The sequence below is a fragment of the Scylla paramamosain genome, chromosome 33 (assembly GCF_035594125.1).
Source record: "Scylla paramamosain isolate STU-SP2022 chromosome 33, ASM3559412v1, whole genome shotgun sequence".
Lineage (NCBI taxonomy): Eukaryota > Metazoa > Arthropoda > Malacostraca > Decapoda > Portunidae > Scylla > Scylla paramamosain.
The window spans coordinates 13,730,007-13,736,535 of NC_087183.1; the positions used below are offsets into that span (position 1 = coordinate 13,730,007).

At 44.5% G+C, this 6,529-nt stretch overlaps 1 long non-coding RNA gene across 1 annotated transcript; it reads right to left on the bottom strand.

Moving 5' to 3' along the window:
• Window positions 1-1,247: 1,247 nt before the first annotated feature.
• LOC135089491 (uncharacterized) lies at window positions 1,248-5,773 on the bottom strand. Its single transcript, XR_010261503.1, has 7 exons — window positions 5,002-5,773; window positions 4,593-4,670; window positions 3,627-3,747; window positions 3,197-3,269; window positions 2,667-2,842; window positions 1,995-2,124; window positions 1,248-1,554 (listed from the first exon to the last, which is right to left on the bottom strand). It is a non-coding gene; the product is annotated as an uncharacterized LOC135089491 (long non-coding RNA).
• Between the last annotated feature and the right edge of the window lie 756 nt (window positions 5,774-6,529).

Sequence of the window (6,529 nt, forward strand, 5' to 3'; positions counted from 1 at the left end):
GGAAGGAAGGAAGGAAGGGAAAGGGGGAGAAAGAGAGAAAGAGAGAGCTGTGAACTGTATAGGTAATGGAGAGGGAAGAAGGTAAAAATGTGAGAGGCAAAATGAGGAAAAGCAGCGATGGAGAGAGAGAGAGAGAGAGAGAGAGAGAGAGAGAGAGAGAGAGAGAGAGAGAGAGAGAGAGAGAGAGCAGGTGAGAGGAGGGATGGAGGGAAGGTGAGTGAATGGACAGAGAAAAATAGAAGGGAATTGGGGGAGAAGGGATAGGGAAAAAGAGAAAAAGAGAGATATCAAGAAGGAAAATGGAGAGAATAGAAAAGAGGAAAACAACAGCGTTTGCACTTTGGAGTAAAGACCAGAAGGAAACTTGTTCTTGAGTGTCTCCTTTTTTTTTTTTTTCCCCCTCTTTCTTTTCATCTTCCTCTTCCCCTTCCCCTTGCACTGAGCGTAGAAGAAAAGCTATTCCACTCACCCTCCCCACCCCCTCATCCCCCAAACTTTACAATGACAGCAAGAAAAGATGTGGGGGTTTACATATCGTGCTAAACCTTGACCCTTTTCCAAATGGGACGAGTTTTCACGTTAAAGGATACAGCTTACCCGTAAAAGTGAAAAAGGAGGAGAAATGTGAAGAAATCTCCCTCTCTTTCGGAGCCACACCGCCGCGGGTCGTCCGTATGCTCGCTGAGTGTTATGTTTATTGTCAGTTTCGCGGGGTCGCTGGGAATCCTCGCTGAGTGGGATGATGACGAGCTGAGGGAGCGAGAGAGAGTCTACGCATTTATTTATTTTCTTTTTTTTTTTTTACTCCTTGTTATTTTAAGTTCTTTTCCTTTTCTTCATCTTCATCCAAGCGTCTTTGCTTATGATTTTCTTCTCAGTCACTTGTAAGCTTGAAGCATGCAGTCGTGAAGAGATGAAAAGATATATATGTAAAGAAAAAACTTGGAGATCCAGTATTCTTTTTTTTTTTTTTTTTGCATCGCGTTTTTATTACCTTCACTTTTTTTTCCTTTCATTTTTGTTTTCATTCCAGTTTTATGTTGTGCAAATTCTCTGCTGTGTGATTTATTTTATGTTTACGAGGCTGACCTTTAGATACCACTGAACATCTCTCTCTCTCTCTCTCTCTCTCTCTCTCTCTCTCTCTCTCTCTCTCTCTCTCTCTCTCCAAAACTAAGAGAGCATCACAAACAAAGCCACGCCTGCAGAACCCCAGAACGATGCAGCGGAACAAGCAAGCAAGCAAGCACCTCTTACACTTTATTTCCAAGCACAGAGGAAAGAGGAGGCCGGCGGAGGAAGGGGAGAGGAGGAAGGCTAGGGAGAGAACAAGGAGGCTGCTGGAGAGGGGAGGGAAGGGAGAGAGGAGGAAAATGATAGCTAGGGAGAGAGGGACGAAGGAGGCTGGGTAGGAGGAGGAGGAAGAAAGAAAGTAGAGAAAGAAGAGGGTCAGTGTAGGAAGGAGGAGGACAGGGTGCGGAGGGAGGGAGATAAGGGAGGAGGAGGAGGTCGTTGTGTTGATCCTTTCCTGCTGAACTGCGGCATCTTGTTCCCCTGCGGAGGAAGAAGAGGTTACACCATCGGAACTGTTTGCATGGAGAGTGTTTCCGATAAGCAAGTGAGTTTCCCTCCCGGCCACAGCTTTTCCTTGCACTCTGACCTCTTAGACCTCGACTATTTGTAAAAGGCTATATGGGGAAGTTATCGGGAGTATCTTTAATGGTATTTTGGTTCAGTTGTGATGGTTTTGCCTGGAGTTTTTGCATTATTCGATATAAAAATCATGAAAACGTCTTTCACCTTGACTGTTTTCCTAAAGATTCTATGGCAGGTGACCGGCGGCTTCTTCAATGATGTTTTTGTAAATGTAGTGATGGTTTAATAGCGAATTTTTGCATTATTAATTGAAAAACACTCATGAAAACTCAGCTAATCATCTCTGTGGCCTTTAAAGACAATCCCAAGGAGAGTACAAAGCGTTTCAAAAGACTCACCATGATGGACGTGCACGAGGACAGAGGCGGGATGCGAACCGGGCGGCACACAGGAGTACACCCCGCTGTCAGTTGCCCTCACATCACCCACCTCCAGCCGCGCCAGAGTCACCCCGTTGGCGTGGTCGATCTGAAGAGAACCAAATTCTTGAAAGACTCCCACGCTGCATTTACACTAATTTGAAAAGGCAATAGTTGAAGTGAAGTGTTTTGAATGGTGTTGTTTTTTTTTTTTTTTTTTACAGTTCCAGTGACATATTGACAAGGTTTCTACATGATTGACAGGAGAAGCACTCTTGGAAACTGGGCTAATCACCTCTGTGACCTTTGAACGGTTGTGACGGAGAAAGCAAGGCGATACAGAATACCGGACAAACAAAGATGACGAGTGAAAGATCCGTATTCACAAATGTTTACACGTCTTATCTCGACAGTCCTCTTGTGGGTCTTAACTGAAGTGATAGGGACCATCAAGGGTGTTTTCATGAGCCTTGTGATAGTTTAGCATGGATTCTGCATAGTCAGTGGAAAAATAAATAAATAAACACCCACGGGAGAGCAACTCTTCCTTTCTGTGACCTTTGAAAATATCCTCACGACAGAAAAAGACATTTAAGAATAACGAATCACTGTAAAAATAAAAGAGAGAGAGAGAGAGTCAGTGTGCCTTACCTTTAGCTTCACGCCGCCCCTGGGAGAGGAGTAGCGGAGCAGGGCAGTGTTGTGGGTACCAGTAGATTAGCGTGGCGGGGGCCGTGGGAAGAAGTTACACGACAAGTTAGTGTCAGAAGAGAACCCCGCCTCGATGTTCACTTCACGGCCTCCCAGTATCTTCACCTTAAGACTGCCTGGTGGTGGTGAAGGGGGGTGATTAGTTAGTGGTGATGGTGATGAAAAGTGGTGAGGTTGGTGGTGATAATGGTCATGAGTGTGGTGGTGATAATGGTTTGTGATGGTGATGGTGGTGGTGGTGGTGGTGGTGGTGGTCGTCGTGGAGGTAAGTGTGTTTTTTTTTCTCTATTTATTCTTTATGGTTTTAATTTTAGTTGTTTTATTTATGCTTTTATTTTTTACATTTAATTTTCCACCACCATTTCTCTAAACCCTTTCGTTTAACTTTTCCTAATCTTTTTAATCTCTCCTTATATGGAAATCCTCCTCCTCCTCCTCCTCCTCCTCCTCCTCCTCCTCCTCCTGCTTACCATCCCAGGTCTCCGCGGTGTTATTTGCCCACAAACACGCTCCTTTTCCCCCGCAGTGGCGCCTGTCCTCGCTCTGGTCACCGCAGGGGGGCGTGGGGCGGGGGGTGGGTAAGGCAGGGCAGAGCGAGGCAGAAATAGGAGTCAATAATAAGAATTTGTAGTGTTTACGCGGGGTGATTATGGCACGTTAGTCATTAGTGTCTCGTGAGTAAGTGTTGTTGCTGGTGGTGGTGGTGGTGGTGGCTGGTAGTGGCTGGTGGTTGTTGTTGTTGTTGTTGTTGTTGTTGTTGTTTATTTTACTATTATTATCATTACTATTTCTACAACTACTACTACTACTCACGATAATGATAATAATGATAGAAATAATAATAATGGTAATAATAACACACACACACACACACACACACACACACACACACACACACACCCGTGACGTGAAGGGTGACGCTGAAATGGTGTCTCGGATGCTTGGTAACGTAACATTGATACTCGCCAGCGTCACTCGCCGTCACTCCGCGCACCTCCAGGCCCTGCGATGACGACGACACCTGCGAGAGAGAGAGAGAGAGAGAGAGAGAGAGAGAGAGAGAGAGAGAGAGAGAGAGAGAGAGAGAGAGAGAGAGAGAGAGATTATGAACAAATCTCATATCATATAAACACTTCACATTCAAATAGGAATTAAGTTGAGAGAGAGAGAGAGAGAGAGAGAGAGAGAGAGAGAGAGAGAGAGAGAGAGAGAGAGAGAGAGACTTTACATAAGTAAGTCGAATATCATATAAATACTTTACGTTCAAATAGAGGATAAGTTTATCGATTTGAAAACAGAGAAAAGAAATGGAAACTTAAAAAAAGACAGAAGACCTCACACTAACAGATAACATACAGACAAACAAACAAACATACAGGTAGTGGCCAAGCAAACAACGAGGTGACAAACTTTGCTGGGTCAGTGGTGATCAATTGGTGAACGTTTGTGCCCACTGTTTGCCGTGCCAGGGTTCGTACCTACCAGTTCCTCCTCCGCTCTCTCCTCTCTGTATAAATATATCTTTTTTTTTTTTTTGTTCTGAGTCTTCCTCCCGATCAGATTTTCAGAGTTGCTTCAGATTTGATTCAGATAACTTCCTATATTTACATTCTTTTTTTTTTTTTAATATTTCTAAAAGCACGAAAAATCTGAAAATGTTATACCGTTGACAGCGGTGGGATTATTGTAAATTTGTAAGTGAAGTAAAGAGAGAGAGAGATAGAGATAGATAGATAGATAGATAGATAGATAGATAGAGAGAGAGAGAGAGAGAGAGATGAGAGAGAGAGAGAGAGAGAGAGAGAGAGAGAGAGAGAGAGAGAGAGAGTCTGGCGGTTATGAACAGATTTATGGATAATGACTGACCTTGAATCTGGCGTCAGGAGAGAAGGTGACAGTGCCGGAGGTCAGAATATGAAGGTCATGTCTCCTCAGCCAGGTCACCTACGGGTCAGGAGGTCAAGGCTTCTCGTGAGTATCGCACAAAAAAAATAAAACTATAATGCTGACAAATTTATCCAACAAAACATGAAACGCAAATTTGGGATAATAAAGAACAAAAAAGTAGGAGTAAAATCTGAAGGTTAAAAAAAAAAAAAAGAAAGGGAGGGGGTGGTGAATGGATAGGGGGTCAAGAAAATGAAAAATATTGGATAATAACAGACTAGTCAATCATAGAAGATTAAAGTATAAAAGACTTGAATGCTGCTGGACACACACACACACACACACACACACACACACACACACACACACACACACACACGACACTCGCCTCATGCTGCTGGGTTTGCACTAACAGCGGCACGAGGCAGGGAAGGTGTGCCGTGGTACCCCTGGTTGCTGTGACGCTGTAGGTGGCCCCTGCGAGGTGCTGCCCCCCTGCGCCGCGCCCTCCGCACACCAGCACCCACAAGACGGCATACCAGGGCAGGGAGCGTCGCGTGCCCTCGCCCGTCACCTCAAGCATCACGAGAAGTCACTCTGTTCCCGCCTGTTTGTTTCTCTTGACCATATTTTGAAACACTTCTGCGCTGCACCTCCACTACTTTCAATCAAAAAGGTTCTAGTTAAAGTGACGCAGAATTTAAGGATGTTTTTAAGGCTCTAGTGACAGATTAAAAAGATTTCTGCATTAGTAACAAGAGAAACACTCTTGAAAACCTGGCTAGTCATCTCTGTGGCCTTTAAAAATAGTCACGGTGAGAGAGTAAAACGTTTGTTTCTGAATACTGCCCCGTAACTCACTCCCCGTCACGTCAGGTTTGTCTTGATGCGTTATTAGTGTTATTATAATGCCACTATTATTAATTATCATCTCTTTCACTAATGTGCGTTAATTTGCACATTCCTGTAAACTATTCCAGGTGTTTGCTGTCACTAACACATGTTTTCTCATTTATGTTCTTTTTTGTAACGTGGTTTATTTGATTTGGTTAGTTTTTTTTTTGTTTCTTGATAAGGTTTCGTGATCGTGACTGCGTATGGCGTGGCACTGCTGTGAGGGAGACGGGGAACTGCAAGCTACGTCGACCCCTCCTCCTTCCGCGGCGGCTGACGGCAGACTGTTCACCGTGACTGCCGTCGACTGGCACTCGGCGGCGATGCTTTACTATTAGCGGGGATGTGCTGGCCTAAGTAACACCTAACCAACCTCCTTGCAGTGGTGGGATGTATTTCCGAAGGTTATCGCGAGAGGTCAGCAGAAAGGTCCCTCAGAACACTTCCTTTGGAGTGTCTGAGGGACAATATTCTGATATACTTTTGCGCCGCTCCACCACTTTCAGAAGGCTCCAGTTGAATTGGCATTTTTCTTTTTTTAAGGAGAAGCAGCCTTGATAACCTGGATAATAAGCTGTGTGGCCTTTGAAAGCTGTCATGGTGAGCAGCAAAGCACATATGAAAACGGGCTCCGAGGACTAACTGCATTATTCATTGTTTTTGACGCTTCGGCTTACAAAACTGGTGCGATGTGATGCAGAGCAGGGCTGGTGGTTTTGAAAGACATCCTCTTATTTTGGATGACACACTTGACCTTTCTTTTGGAACTGACACATTAGTGGATTTTCTCTCTCTCTCTCTCTCTCTCTCTCTCTCTCTCTCTCTCTCTCTCTCTCTCTCTCTCTCTCTCTCTCTCTCTCTCTCTGTCTGTCTATCTATCTATCTCTCGTTGCCATTGACCAGTACTCCGCTTAACATAAAAAGGAGTAATCGAGTGATTGAAGCCCTCTCAGTGCCGGTATTTTATTAGAGCTCAGTGAAATCATGCAGGTGCGCTGAGGTAATAAGCGTACCGTTATTAC